Source organism: Lissotriton vulgaris, unplaced genomic scaffold (genome assembly GCF_964263255.1).
Source record: "Lissotriton vulgaris unplaced genomic scaffold, aLisVul1.2 SCAFFOLD_431, whole genome shotgun sequence".
In the NCBI taxonomy this organism is placed as follows: Eukaryota; Metazoa; Chordata; class Amphibia; order Caudata; family Salamandridae; genus Lissotriton; species Lissotriton vulgaris.
In genome coordinates this window covers 158,789-175,188 of record NW_028241894.1, presented here as the reverse complement: position 1 = coordinate 175,188, position 16,400 = coordinate 158,789, and the positions used below count along the sequence as shown (strand labels likewise).

The 16,400-nt window shown below is 45.3% G+C and overlaps 1 protein-coding gene across 1 annotated transcript in view; it reads right to left on the bottom strand.

Annotated features, from left to right (window-relative positions):
• LOC147669865 (tripartite motif-containing protein 2) overlaps positions 1-352 on the bottom strand; it is a 286,411-nt gene extending 286,059 nt beyond the window's left edge. Inside the window, exon 1 of the mRNA XM_086948191.1 lies at positions 236-352. The gene's annotated coding sequence lies outside the window, so the exon portion shown is untranslated. The remainder of the gene's footprint in view (positions 1-235) is intronic.
• Positions 353-16,400: the final 16,048 nt, after the last annotated feature.

Below are 16,400 nucleotides of genomic sequence, written 5' to 3'. Positions count from 1 at the left end.
TTACTCGGCTGTTGTCAAGAAAACGGTACAGCTGCAGCATACCCCCTCCCGTAAATGTGAAACTGTAGCTAGCGTATGGCTGACCATAAACTAATACGCAGTGTGTGTATGTTATGAAACACGCGTTCTTCTCGTGACCCTCTCAATGCAGAGCAGATAACAGATCCATTGACTGCATGATCGGTTTGTGTATTGTTGTCACTCTTAGAAAAACAAAGTGAAACAAAAAACGTACCAGAAGGGCGGGAGGCGGCCGCGGCTGTCCTCTGGGCAGTGGGAAAACGCAATGCTTCATCTTTAATTGGCATGGCACCGCGCGAGGGCGGAGCCAACGGGAGGACGCGGGCAGCTCTTACGTACACACAACATCGCCCTGTGTACTGAGGGAGTTCACGCTGTCACGCCACCCGAAAACGCAGCTATCTGAAAGCAACAATATTCGTGACGGGCCACTCGTTCCGCAGTGCGGTGGCTGACGCCGCTCTGACACACTAGCAACGTCTTAAAAATGGAAAAGAAAAATCCTTCCCTTTTTGGTTCATGGAGTTTTTGGAATGTTTTCAGTTCAAGCTCTCCTATCACTGGCACTTTCCATTTTACGGGGTATGAAGTCATCTGTTTTTCTTTTTTTACATGGAGGAGGATTAAAAAAAAATAGAATAAGGCAAAGATCATTCCATCCTGTTTTAACGACACTGTGCCAGCGCTGACGCTTATCTTGGTTGCTTCCAGTTCTAAAATAGATGTTAGCGTGTCTGCTCGAAACAGCCTCGTCATGAGTTCACACGAGTAAACATCCCCGGGGCTGGACTTCAGGAGCAGGCCAAAGACACATGTGACCTACTTTTTTTTACACCAAAGTTCGAAGTGAGCAGGAACTAATGGAGTTCGTGTTTCACTACATTCATTTCACAGAAGAAAGAGTTATCTGCTAACTTCTACGACAATTTCCTTCAAGCAAATTTCTTTTTAGTGTACCTGTGTACTTTTTGCTATTTTACACATACAGCGCATACTCTCCTTCAAAATAGCCTTAATAACTCATATGCATTTCTAGGCTGTCATATCTTTCCCACTCTCGCTGGGCTCCAGCAGTGTTTTAGGAACTGTATTTATTTATTTTGCCACCAGTATTATATCTAAAATTTGCATCCATGTTTTGCCTTCATACCACATTAAGCAACCCTAATATAGTAGGGTTGTTCATTTTTTTTGTGGAGTAATACATGTCCTCAAATGTTACTACAATGCAACTCCTACACGATATTTCGCCCTGTTTAGAGCACTTCAGCGAAGTGTAGTAGTGCCACTTTGGAAACATTCCAAGAAAACAGCTTTGATAACATCCAGGTGAATGTTATTCTTTTAAGAGCTCTTCCTAGCACTCCGGGCTCCTAAAGCAGAATGAACTTTGCAATTTTTATCATACCGTTTATCAGCTCCATCACAAATTCTACTACTCTGTGTAGTTGCCAAACATTCAAACAATCATGTGGATCTGTACTTCAGTTTATTGATGCATGGCGAGCTCACAATACAGGGTACAGAGGGCCCAGAAGCAGGTCTTCAATAGAAGCCCCTTTCAATAACAAACATCAAGCACCCCAATACAGAAAACGACAGCATCCTGCTTATCTTACATCTTATCTCTTTACACTTTGGCACCCCCTTTTAACTCTCTCCTTAATACACTTTCTCACATCTCCTTCACTTCACTTCAAACACCCAACACACCCACTCAAACATAAACACTGCAGATTCTTTTACTTTAGCTCAATATTTTGACAACTTTCACAGACATTTGCCCTGAATCTCAGTTGTAGCTGGAATACCTGGCCATTGTCCTCTATGGTCTTCTAAGAGGGCAAGGATTGGATGACGTGTATTCTGAACACCCTAACCCACTGGCAGGTACTGTGAGGCCTTCAGCTTCAGCACCAGAGCTTTGATTTCTGGTCCGTTATGAATAACTGGAGATGGAAATTAAGCCATCTGTAACCTCTGCCTTTCCAAACTCCTCACTGGGTTGAGTGGTGTCAGGTATGCTTGCTGACCACAACCCCACTGTGATGACTTGGTAAAGGGTGGGGGTAGAGGCAGGTTTAGCAATGATAGAAAAGCAGCCCCGGGAGTACAGGGCTGACACTGTACACTAATAAACAACAAAGGTACCAGAGGGTCTTGAAATGAAAATGCCCATAAGTAAAGAAAGACTAACCAAGGAACCACAATTTCACACAGATAGTGTCACAGAGAGCTCTCTAAGGATGAGGAAAAATACCCATCAGTCACCACTCGGATCCGCCCTTCATCATTTGGGATTTTATCCGTACCACCCGTCAGGGGTTGTTAATGCTCTACTGGGAGGTCAACCCGGTGGTAGGGGGTGCCCTCCAACAGTGTTAGAGACGACAGTGTGGAATACCACTAGATGTTAGTAAGTGGCCAAAAAAGTGGGACTGGGGTGTGCAGTGCCAAAAAGAGTGGGAAAAAAAAGGAAACCAAGAAAAAGTGTGTTTAAAATTGGTTTTGAAAAAGCACTTAACAAAAGTTTATTCCAAGTGTGCTTGCCATACCAATGTTAAAAACGGTGTAACCTTAAGCTGACTATTTATGAAGACAGCCTATGGTAAGTGTGATCATGTGGTCGACTAGTTTCAGCAATAAAGGGACTATTACGTCCTTGCTTTCACCAATTTACAATAAAACTACTGCACCAACATAAAAATGTGGTGACTGATGGGTATTTTTCCTCATCCTTAGAGAGCTCTCTGTGACACTATCTGTGTGAAATTGTGGTTCCTTGGTTAGTCTTTCTTTACTTATGGGCATTTTCATTTCAAGACCCTCTGGTACCTTTGTTGTTTATTAGTTCTTCTGGGGATAGTACCCAGAGCTTGGTCTTTAAACTTCCCCTAGGTCCTCCCCTACCGTTGTGTTTTGCTGACACTGTACACGCCAGGTGCAGCTTCAAAATCTGACAGACCTTCGCGTCATCAATGGGTGGTCCAAGAGGACACCCGAGTATTGCAAGCCAGGGCTGGCACAATGTCAGCCCGCATAGCTTGCTTACAAGTCACAATGAGTCTCACATGCGCAAATAGGCATGTGTCTTCTGAAAACTGCCTGTCTGTCTCGTGTGACGTCATCTGCGATAGCGAGCCTCACATCAGGCAAGCAAAGGCGCTGTTTTATTAAAGGGATGTGGATGGTAATTGCTTTTTTCAATTAGCATCCACATGGCTTTACAAAATAGGAAGGGCGCGGCCCCTCCGCCCATTGCCAGGAACCACCTTTCTAGATGCTCTAGTTCCCTACTGCTGAAACCACCAAAAGTTTACAAAAAGAAAACTTACAACCGAACCTTCTCAGACATGGCCCAGAGAATCTGGAAAGCCCTTCCCTCTGAAATCAGAAATAATCCCCTCAACTTCTTCATTAAAGAGAGAAGTCAATAGGATACTGATGATCAAATTCATGAACTATACTCTAGGACATGGGTACTCACAAACTTTCTCTCGGGGGCCGAATTTACAGTGTGGTTTGTAGCGGAGGGCCGCACCGGTGGAGGCTGGGACAGTGGGGGAGAGGGGAGGGGCTAGAGAAAAAAAAACTGTGACCATGAGGTTGAACACAGGCCCCTGCAGCGGACGCCTTCGTCCACTGAGTCAACAGACCCGGCATACACATCTCTCTCTCTCTCTCTCTCTCTCTCTCTCTCTCTCTCTCTCTCTCTCTCTCTCGCTGTCTTGCTCTCTCTCTCTCCCTCCCTCTCTCTATCTCTCTCTCTCGATCCCTCCTTCCCTCTCTCTCTGTCTCCCTCTGTCTCCCTCTCTCTGTCTCCCTCTGTCTGTCTCCCTCTCCCTCACTCCATCTCCCCTGACTCCCTCCGTCTCCCTCTCTCTGTCTCCCTCTCCCCCCTCCCTCCCTCTGTCACCCTCTGTCTCCCTTTCCCTCCCTCTCTCTCTGTCTCTCTCCCTGTCTCCCTCCCTCTGTCTCCCTCTCCCTCACTCCATCTCCCCCTGACTCCCTCCGTCTCCCTCTCTCTCTGTCTGCCTCTCTCTGTCTCCCTGTCTCCCTCTCTCCCCCTCCCTCCCTCTGTCACCCTATGTCTCCCTTTCTCTCCCTCTCCCTCCCTCTCCCTCCCGCTGTCTCCCTCTGTCTTCCTCTTCTCCCTCTGTCTTCCTCCGTCTCCCTCTGTCTCCCTCTGTCTCCCTCTCTGTCACTCTGCCTCTATCTGTCTGTTCCTGTCCCTGCCCCTATCTGTCTCTGTCTGTCCCTGTCTCTGTCTCCCTCCCTCTGTCTCCCTCTCCGTCTCTCTGTCTCTGCCTGTCCCGGCCTGTCTCTGCCTCTATCTGTCTCTGTCTGTCTGTGTCTCTGTCTGTCTCTGTCTCTACCTCTATTTCTCTTTGTCTCTGTCTCTGTCTGTCTCTGCCTCTATCTGTCTCTGTCTGCCTCTTTCTCAATCTGTCCCTGCCTCTATCTCTGTATCTCTGTCTCTCGCTCTGTCTCTATCGCTGTCTGTCTCTGCCTCTATCTGTCTCTCTGTCCCTGTCTCCGACCCTATCTAGCTTTGTCTGCCCCTGTATCTATCTGTCTCTGCCTCTATCTGTCTCTATATGTCTTTATCTGTATCTATCTCTCTGTCTCACCTCACCAGGCTCTCACTCCATGCTGCCCTCCCACCTCACCCGGGCTCTCACTCCCTGCTGCCCTCCGTCACCTCACCGGGCTCTCACTCCCTGCTGCCCTCCCACCTTGCCCGGGCTCTCACTCCCTGCTGCCCTCCCACCTCACCCGGGCTCTCACTCCCTGCTGCCCTCCTACCTCACCAGGCTCTCACTCCCTGCTGTCCTCTGTCAAGACACACCCGCTGTCCTACACCCTCACCCCTCCCCCCTCGCATGTGTGTGTGAGCCCGGCTGACACAGCTTCCTGGGCACATACACAGCTGCACCCTAGTACTTTCCTAGGTCTTTAAAAGAACATTTACATGTTAATGAGGCCTTGTTCATCTCTTCTTAGCGCCCCTGCAGCTCTATTGACTGTGGCTGGAATCGCCCGGCCCCCACAGAAACACTTAAAAAAAAAAAACACAGGCCGCGGGCCGCCAAGGAAGGCTTGCTGGGCCGCTGGCGGCCCGCGGGCCGTACTTTGAGCACCCGTGCTCTAGGACATGATTTATCCCTTAGCCTGCAAGCATGCTTATTTCTCGCAGACTTCGTTTTTAGGTCTCGTGGCGTTAACCGCGCAAAAGCGTGGTCTCGCCAACGCAGCTTTCCAGGAGACAAGAGATGGCCATGCGCATTTTCCAAAAGCGGATCGGAGCGGGCCGCGCGCGTGAGAACGCGCACGCTGTGGCCATCCCCTGTCTCCTGGGAAGCACCAACACACACACAGCCACACATCCCCCTGCTTTCACACACGCATGCGCACACACAGAGACACACACTCGAGCGCACATACACGCACGCACACATACAGAGACACCCCCCCGCCGCACAATACACACACGCACACACACACACGAGTGCACCGAGACCCCCCCGCCGCCCCACCCTACAACGCCAGAGTCTTGAAGTAGGCTGTACCACGGCCTGCCACTATTTACACAGGACAATGACTTGTGACACTTTCTACATACTTCGGTTTTCTTGTGCAGGTGTGGTGCCTTAACCCAGTCCCTTTAAAAACAGATTGAGCAGGACCCAGATTTAACTCCAATGCCTCAAAATGAGAATAAGTAGCCTTCTTTCTTGTTGGTTTCAACATTTCCATAGGTCTTATAGTTGGCTGCTGCACAATGTGCTATGTTAAGGCCTAAGAATTAGACAGTTGTAAAACCAAAAGAAACAGAGTAAGAGTTCACCTTTTAAGGCACTGCTTAAATCCAACGTCTCACTGCCTTCCAAACAGTCAAAATATACATATAAAATGAGCCGTGGAAAGATCCAGGTCATGCCTTCTGAGGTCCCCCACTTCCCCACCCTAACTAACACTACTGGGTCAGGTGAAGGGCCTTTCCCTGATACAAATGCTTGGAGACTGCATGGTGCCGTGTCTTTGGTGGACCGAGGTGTCTTCGGGACACCTAATGGGTGGTCTACACGGACGGATATAGAACCGGCTCTTGCATTCAGTTAAGTAATTCGTAACCCGGTGGGCGGTGCTTCGGGCCTCAAAGCAGACAGTCCTATTGACAATACAACAGCCACCTTGCTCCCTCCCGCACCCTACAAAGAAAGCTGGCCCACTCACCCCGCAAGGAGCACTGGTCTCAGCGCTGCCCGGGTCTCGGAAGAGGAAACGGAGGCCTCTGTGAACCAGCTCACCGATCACGTGCAAGAACGGAGAGGGGAGAAGGCGGCGATAGAAGTAAAAGACGGACACGTCTGCCGCAGTCTGTCGTCTATTTCTGATGGTTCTGCCGCCATCTTTGGGCGGCAGCATATTCTAGCCTGCCCTTTACTAGATTGAAACAGTTCAGCAAAACATCCAAGCCTATAATGAACATGATTGTTCTCTGCTCGAATTGACGATTTTTCAATGTAGCAGCGACATATAATCAAAAACGGAACAATTTTTCTCTCCGGAAATTTGTCTAATGATGTAATTTTTATTATGATTCTAAAATGTTAGAAGGAATTGTTGACAGTATTATGTGATTTCGCGACAATTTAGTTCAGCCGTTTGCACTGCAAGATGGCCGCCACCCAAGAAGTCCCAGAGTCCACGTATAATCGCTCTGGCTCTTCCACTCAAGTTTGCTGCTGTGTGTTAACGCTAAAGTGGAGATATGCATACCTGCAGACCAGGTAGTTGGGTATGGCTTGACGGTATCTATGGTTTTCTGGATTTCCATAGTTGCCAAGACTTAAGTTTGATTATATATGAAATATCATGGTGTGTGTATGAGTGAGTGTCATTTTACCGCTGGTACGGTCCAAAAATTATACTTTGTCTGGGCTCTGATGCTAGGAGCAGTCTAAAAACTGTACGTACCACACCTGAACGATGTGGATAAATAAAAAAACAAGCAATAGCAATGCCAATTGGTCTTACTTATGTGAGATCTATTAGCTTTGTCAATGTTTTCTAAGGCATGTTGCACAGCTGCTGTGTAACATGACTTAATGTCAAGAAAAAAGTGATGACGCAGCTATTGTTGACCTTGTCATAGCGCGTTTTTTTAAGTCGTGTTGCACAACAGCCTATGCTGCAGTGCATGTATTTGAAACAAGCATTTGCAATGCAATAGGTCTCACATTTATGCAAGTTTAAGTTATTGGCTTGTAAATGACAATGCCTTTTATTTATGTTTTAAAAACCAAACCATGAATAATAGACATTGTAATTTACAATGCCATTAGCTCAAACTTGCATAAATGCAAGACCTATTGCATTGCACAGGGGGATAGTGGCTGGACCCGGGGTCTCAGTGGGGGCCGCCCCCTGGAAGCAGAGCCCGAGCACCAAGGATTGGCAGGAGATAAGGGAAGCAAAGGCAGGGAAGGAGAAAGAGTGGGCCCACCAGGTTATTGGGCTGGGCCAGCTCAGCCATAAATCTAGGGTAGGAATGTGGTAAGGAGATAAGGGTTATTTAAGGGTGCAGGAACGTCAGAGCGTCCATGACGTACGACGCAGTCGTCATCTAAAGGGAAAAAAGCACTTGCATGCTGGTATTTTTAGTCTCCCTATTTGGCAAAAGTACTTCAAGACCCACAAACACTTTGTTGAAGCAAACAAAGAATAATGCTAGAATAGTAATTTATCCTCTCCTATAATATTTAGGGAACTTATTTGCCTCTCTTTCGAGTTTCAAGGGAGGCTCAGAAATACAGGCACTTTCAGGAGGCGTCAGCCCTGTGGGTGAGGTGCATCATCAGAGCTGTGTGAATATTAACAGCTGTGAGCCCCGTGCCTGAGGTGCATCATCAGAGCTGTGTGAATAATAACAGCTGTGAGCCCCGTGCCTGAGGTGCATCAGAGCTGTGTGAATAATAACAGCTGTGAGCCCGTGCGTGAGGTGCATCATCAGAGCTGTGTGAATAATAACAGCTGTGAGCCTGTGCCTGAGGTGCATCATCAGAGCTGTGTGAATAATAACTGGGTCAGCCCCGTGCCTGAGATGCATCATCAGAGCTGTGTGAATAATAACAGCTGTGAGCCCGTGCCTGAGGTGCATCATCAGAGCTTTGTGAATAATAACTGTGTCAGCCCCGTGCGTGAGGTGCATCATCAGAGCTGTGTGAATAATAACAGCTGTGAGCCCGTGCCTAAGGTGCATCATCAGAGCTGTGTGAATAATAACTGTGTCAGCCACGTGCGTGAGGTGCATCATCAGAGCTGTGTGAATAATAACAGCTGTGAGCCCGTGCGTGAGGTGAATCATCAGAGCTGTGTGAATAATAACTGCGTCAGCCCCATGTCTGAGGTACATCATAAGAGCTGTGTGTATAATAAATAGTTGTGAGCCCCGTGCCTGAGGTGCATCATCAGAGCTGTGTGAATAATAACTGCCGGCAGCCCCGTGCTGAGGTGCATCATCAGAGCTGTGTGAATAATAACTGTGTTTTCATCAGAGCTGTGTGAATAATAACTGCGTTTTCAGCGTGACACATCATTGTGATTTTAATGACCTCGCAACCCACCCCCCCAACCTGCAACTCAAGGATTTAAACAATTTGACTGAAATAACACAGGATTGCACACCTACTCAAGGCGAACTACAAACTCACCAACAACTGAACTACAGCAACCAGCAAGCCTGGCTGCACAACGTCATCAGCCACACCCACTTAGGGCGGCCTTGGTTGGAACAAAATGCGTTTCAATCAGTTGGTGAACCACTGTGCAACGGGTTGAAGCAACGTCCATGAAGAAGGGGCGTGTCTGCCCCGAAACACGTCGGACTTCTTTTCTTAACAGCGAGGGAGGCTGTGAGGACATCGGGACAAAGAAATAGGCTGGATGGCAAGATGAGTCATGGGTAGCCCTCCCAAAGCGCTTGGCGCATTGCTCTTGACATTTTCCACGGTTAGCCATAACCGGGGGAGGGGCTCCACTTCGCCGACCATCTAAAATGCAGAAGCCGGTGAAGACTGTAGCAGGGATACGAATCCCCGCGTTTTCAGCGTGACACATCATTGTGATTTTAATGACCTCGCAACCCACCCCCCCAACCTGCAACTCAAGGATTTAAACAATTTGACTGAAATAACACAGGATTGCACACCTACTCAAGGCGAACTACAAACTCACCAACAACTGAACTACAGCAACCAGCAAGCCTGGCTGCACAACGTCATCAGCCACACCCACTTAGGGCGGCCTTGGTTGGAACAAAATGCGTTTCAATCAGTTGGTGAACCCCTGTGCAACGGGTTGAAGCAACGTCCATGAAGAAGGGGCGTGTCTGCCCCGAAACGCGTCGGACTTCTTTTCTTAACAGCGAGGGAGGCTGTGAGGACATCGGGACAAAGAAATAGGCTGGATGGCAAGATGAGTCATGGGTAGCCCTCCCAAAGAGCTTGGCGCATTGCTCTTGATATATATATATATATATATATATATATATATATATATATATATATATTTGTCACTGTTCCCTCACGAAGGAACAAATTGGGTCGCACTCCACGGGTTGATTTTGCAATTTTTTTTATTTTCTCATTACATTCCACAGACTTAGGCAGATGTTACGATCTACGCGTTTCGGTATTACAAATACCTTGCTCACGAGCAAGGTATTTGTAATACCGAAACGCGTAGATCGTAACATCTGCCTAAGTCTGTGGAATGTAATGAGAAAATAAAAAAAAATTGCAAAATCAACCCGTGGAGTGCGACCCAATTTGTTCCTTCGTGAGGGAACAGTGACAAATGGATTAGCAGCGTGGTTCAGCTGCAGGGCGCCGCACCCGTTCCGAGCGCTGCACGAGTGGTAAAGGGAACCAGCAATGGAGAATATATATATATATATATATATTCACTGAAAAAACCATAGGTTATAGACCATATATAGTTAGGAATTAGCATTTACAAAACCTTATTTTACTCGCATAAAACCATTGAAATTCCATATATAGTTAGTTGCACTAACTATATATCGCGCACCCGCAATCCACTGCTGATGATGTCACACATTACATCATTCATGACATGGTCAGTGACATCACTGATGACATCACTGATGACATCTCAAATGACATCACTGATGACATCACTGATGACATCTCAAATGACATCACTGATGACATCTCAAATGACATCACTGATGACATCTCATTTGACATTACTGATCACATCACTGATGATATCATTCATGTGATAATACGATGAACCTCTTCACACTCTAATATAACATTAGATACAATCAGTGTAAACAGACACTCACAGACTGTCACTCATCCATGGAGTTACTCACACACCTAGTCAGTCATGCAAAGAATCAATCACACCTCCATTTCCTCAACTATACAGTTATACACACCTTACTTATTCAAACATATACTAACACATATTTACTCTCTTATACAATCCCTGATACAAGTTCACAAAGATCCATACAGCCACTCACACATTCACTGGCTCTTAAGCACAGTTATATATATATGTCAACTATCACATGTACTGTGTTTTACATATGTACTTACTTTGACATGTAGCACTGAGAAATCCATTCAATCACCAATACACTCATGCAGACAGTCAACCGCCCATACAGCTGTTTCCACATGCACTTTTGAACCCATACATATACTGAATCAACTACTCACACATCTATGCACAGAGTCACACACCTCCCAGCCACCCACACACACACTCAGTCTCCCATACAAATACTTGGGCAACCAATCAATAACCCATATAGTTACTCATATAGCTACTGATCAACACATGCAGCAGTTTACAGAACAACAGACATAATGATGCACAAATTAAGACAGTTTAGTCACTAACCCATGCACTCAGTGAGACACATTAAAACACTCACTCATACACACAGTCATGCACCTACTAAATCCTTCATCCAGACACTTATACATCCACTCATTCTTCAATATGTAAGACATATTTTAACTTTACAGAAACATACAGTCACTGGGTGTTGTCATCAGTGATGTCATCAGTGATGTCATTTGAGATGTCATCAGTGATGTCATCAGTGATGTCACTGACCATGTCATGAATGATGTAATGTGTGACATCATCAGCAGTGGATTGCGGGTGCGCGATATATAGTTAGTGCAACTAACTATATATGGAATTTCAATGGTTTTATGCGAGTAAAATAAGGTTTTGTAAATGCTAATTCCTAACTATATATGGTCTATAACCTATGGTTTTTTCAGTGAATTTTCAAGGTTTTGTAAATGCTAATTCCTAACTATATATAGTCTATAACCTGTGGTTTTTTCAGTGAATTTCATTGGTTTTTTAAAAGCTAATATCTGTAGCTGTAAAATATATTCTTTATTACGTGACGTATCACGTAGCCACGTGAGACGCCTCATGACGCGTCGCCTCTGCAGCGCAAACCAAACCCGTAACGTAAGCGCGCCGGAGCTCGCTTACAGATATATATATTTTTTTTAACCTTAATTAGACAAAATCCACACATACACATATCTTGAGGCCTTGCAAAGGCACATCAAACAAACAATCCCTACCGCTCCGGACTGTTTAGAATGTTGACAGACACCGGAGAGCCAATCAGCTCCGCTTTGCAAAGTTCCGATACGCGAAAAGTTCGCGAACCGGAGCGCTACCCGGAGCGCTGTTACAGATATAGCTGACCGGTTAGCTGCCGGTTAGCTGCCGGTTAGCTGTCCGGTTCGCGTACCAAGACGCGTCTCTACAGCGAAAAAATCGATTTTTTTTTTTTTTTTTTTTTCCGCTGTTACAGATATAGCTGCCCGGTTAGCTGCCGGTTAGCTGCCCGGTTAGCTGCCCGGTTCGCGTACCAAGACGCGTCTCTACGGCGAAAAAATCGAATTTTTTTTTTTTTTTTTTTTGCCCCGCGTGGCTCTATAATATCCCCCTCATCAATCCTAGGGGGTCAGAAGGGGTCTACCTTGCCCCCTTTCCTACATTTCCCCCTTTGTTTTGGCCTCCTCTTGTCTCTCGATCCTACCGAGAGACAAGATGGCGGCCGCTCCGGACTGTTTAGAATGTTGACAGACACCGGAGAGCCAATCAGCTCCGCTTCGCAAAGTTCCGATACGCGAAAAGTACGCGAACCGGATCGCTGCCCGGAGCGCTGTTACAGATATATATCTTGATTTAAACGTTAATTTCTCAAAATCCACTGAAGCACATATATTGAGACCTAGCAAAGGCACATCGGGCTAACAGTCCCTACAATTTTGCCAAGTTTCGTGTAAATCCATTCAGCCGTTCGGGCTAAAAGTGAGTCCAACCGCCCTATGGAAATTAACATGGGAAAATCGCGTTTTGGGACCCCCCTTTTTTCTCAGCCCCCCCTTGACGAACCCCCCCCAAATTTCCAGGAGCTGCTCAGAAACAAAATGTGCCATTTTCCTGAAAATTTCAGCCGATTCCGTCCACAAACGCCAAAGTTATTAGACATAGAATTTTCAGAAATCCCATAGGGAAAAAATCCTAACTATATATACCTACTGGCTATCGCCAGTAGGTAATATATATATATATATATATATATATATATATATCACACAAAAAGAATTGTCATGGCACACCTCTTGGTAGTTTCCAGATGGTTTATTTTAGATCGTGATTAACTCCTTTTTTGCGTTTCGAACCAAAGTTACTGATCACGGCAGTGTTTTACAATTGTCCCTTTTCCTTTTCTCTCTTTATATCCCTGCACCCAGATGGCTATTATGGTGCATTGTGGGCCATGTAGCGTGTGCTTGGTATTTCAAAAAAATTTATTAAGCGGCAGTGTTTACGCGCTTGTGTGTCCGTTAGTGACAATGTCAGACAGCACGGTTAAATGATTATTACATAACACATTGCGCTTCTCTATGATTAGAAGACTAGCGCTCGCTCGATTCATGGTGACGCCATGAATACATCGATCAATGTCGCAGTAGCTTGACACTGATCGTGTATGTAATTATTGACTGAGTTTCTGTTTGCATCTCTAGGGCTGAGTGCCCTTGGCCCCCGCCGCACATTTGTCACCCACTGGATTACATGTTTTTATCGGTATCTATTTGTGCAATTTAGCCATCAATATCATATCACTTTTATACAATTGTGCACTTGAAATGAGTCTTAATGTCAATAAAAGAAAAATTTTTATTCAATAATAAATCATACTGGGAAGAAAGTCTTAGTAGAATGTCCACATTTGCCAATATGGTCAGAAGAGTGGAAGGTCAATCTTAATTAGAGGTATAGCAAGTCCTTGTGTTGTCAATTGTCTGTATATTACAGGTGGACGTACAACTCCTCATCTCCGTTTAAACCTGACGGTTGCATTGTTTTGAATCTCATTATTAACTTTGACTCCAGTCTTCTCAGCTTTTGGATTCGATTTCTGCCTCGTTCATGCTGTGGAATTGTTGCCAGGCCAAAGTATCTGACATCTAACCATGTTTTTCCTTGGTGAATGGTAATATGTTTGGCCATTGCATATGTGTGGTCCCCATTTTGTATAGCACGAGTGTGCTCCAATATCCGTTTCTTTAGGTGACACACCGTGCTTCCGATATACTGTTTCCCACAGTAGCATTGCAGCATGTAGACCACAAAAGATGAGTCACAAGTTATGTTGTCTCTGATTTCAAAGTTCTTTCCCACTGGATCTTTGAGATTTTTAATGTTTCTGCCTATTTTGAAGGCGTTGCACGTCATGCACTTTGTGAAGCCCCTAGATCTTATTTGGAGCCATGATTCAGGTTTTTTGATTTTAAAATTACTTCGCACCAGATGGTCTGAGAGATTTGGTGCTCTTCGGTAGGAGGCTAATGGGCGTTCACCTATACTGTTTCCTATATCTGGATCTTTTTTTAGTACATTCCAGTACTTCATGAGTGTCTTTTGTATTTTATAACTTTCTTTGCTGAAGGTTATTATCATTCGCAGCTGTTCATCTTTTGATGATGTTGTCTCATTTGTGTTGCTAGTGTCTTGGGTCTCTCTTTCAATCCTATTTTGCTCTGCTCTTTCTTTTTCGTTCAGTAGTGTAAATGTTCTGTTTTTTTTTCCTTGCTTTGGCTTCACCTCTAGTTATATCTGTGTGTTTGTATCCACGCTGTAAAAAGCGTATCTTGGTATCTGCGAATTTCCTTTCCATTTCTAGATCTTCTGAGCAGTTTCTTTTCATCCATAACAGTTCGCCATACGGTATGCCTTTTTTTAGATTTTGAGGATGAAAGCTCAGTCCATGTAACAGGCTATTTGCCGCTGTTTTCTTTCTGAGGACTGTTGTTTGTATTGTGTTGTCCTTAATGTAGACCTTGGTGTCTAAGAATTCTATTTCCTTTGCACTCACTGTGTATGTGAATTTTCGGCCACCATCATTGTTTTTTTTATTGGAGAGGGGCCGCGGCCCCTCTCCCGGCTGTTTCCCATCCCGAGGACCACCACCTCCCTGCGGCAGGCCTACTCAAAGAAAGGACCTCCTGGATCCATAGATGGCCCTAGGGACCACTACCCCCTAAGGCTGGCTCCTGGTATATTCTACGGTGCCCACCCCTGGGAAATAGCTGTTTGCTATGGCTTGGCGGGAGTTTTACCGCTCCCGCCAAGCCATAGCAAACTGTGCTCACATCCAGCAAACACAAGTGAGAACAATTGCTTTTACAGAAGAAAGCAATTGTGCTGTCATCAATGACGTTATCAGTGATGCCACTGACCATGTCATGAGTGATGTAATATGTAACGTTGTAAGCAGTGGCATTGCGGGGGCGTAAGTTACAGTTAGGTCAGGTAATGACAAATGCTTAATTTCAATGGTTTTGTATGAGTGAAATCTGAGCCTACCTATAACGTCTCTGTAACCTTTGTTTTATATGTATATTTTATTTTATTTTGCAGAGTTTTATATAGCGCGAACTTGACCCAAACCGAATCGGGTATCAGAGTGCTTTACATAGCACCAATTACGTTACAGGAGGACACACATTAATTTTTGTTAGGCACGGGAAGATTAAGTGATTTGCCCAGAATCACAGAATGTTTGGCGTCGTTACCAAGACTCAAACCCTGATCATATATATATATATATATATATATATATATATATATATATATATATATATATATATATATATATGAAAGCTCTACCCCTCCCGGTCCCGGGTGGGAATAAGGACAGCACACACGGGAATTCTCGATTAGAAGCAACCTTTACTTGCACAGACGCGTTACGGAAGCCACGCTTCCTTCCTCAATGTGCTTGAGGAAGGAAGCGTGGCTTCCGAAACGCGTCTGTGCAAGTAAAGGTTGCTTCTAATCGAGAATTCCCGTGCGTGCTGTCCTTATTCCCACCCGGGCCCGGGAGGGGTAGAGCTTTCGTATTTGAAGCGCGAGGCTCCGACGCGCTTGGAACTGCACCCGCCGTAAGAGTGCCCCGTACCTTGGAGCAGCGAGCAAGGATATATATATATATATACACACACACACACACATACATATGTGTATATTATCTACTGGCAGTCACCAGTAGATAGTTATAGTTAGGACCTATTTTCCATAGGAAAAGCATTTTCTTCCCAATAACTTTGGGGCCGGATGACACATTTTCGCGAAATTTTTAAAACTCGTGGGGTGCTCCAGTCAGCTCCTGTCTTGAAAGTTTTGGGGTGATTCAGAAAGCGGGGGCCGAGAACAAAGGGGGGTCCCAAAACGTGTTTTCTCCATGTTATTTTCCATAGGACAAGGCTACAGCTTGAACTGCTGAACGGAATTACACCAAATTTGGCAAAAAGGTAGCCCTTGGTTCAGAAAGAGACCTTTTTGTTTAATGGTGTAAATTCGTTCAGTAGTTCCTGAGAAATTAAAAAAATAGAGGTCGGAAAATCAATTTCCCATAGGAAACTTTAGATACGGCTACAGCTCAATCTGCTGAACGGAATTACACCAAATTTGGCAAAAAGGTAGCCCTTGGTTCAGAAAGAGACCTTTTTTTTGAATGGTGTAAATCTGTTCAGTAGTTGCTGGGAAAATTTTAAAAAAAGTTTCAATATATAAAGGCTGAGTGGATCCGCTGACCCTCCCTACCACAAGCTTCATTCTAATCGGCTGTCAACACTCCAAACCAGGAAGTGTTGGCAGCCATCTTGTGACTCAATAGAGAAAACAGAAAAACACATGCGTAAAACAAGAAAAGGGGGCAGGATAGAAACACACTGACACACTAGGCTTGCTTAGGGGTCCCAAAAGGACTCCCAGGGCCAAAAAAAGCA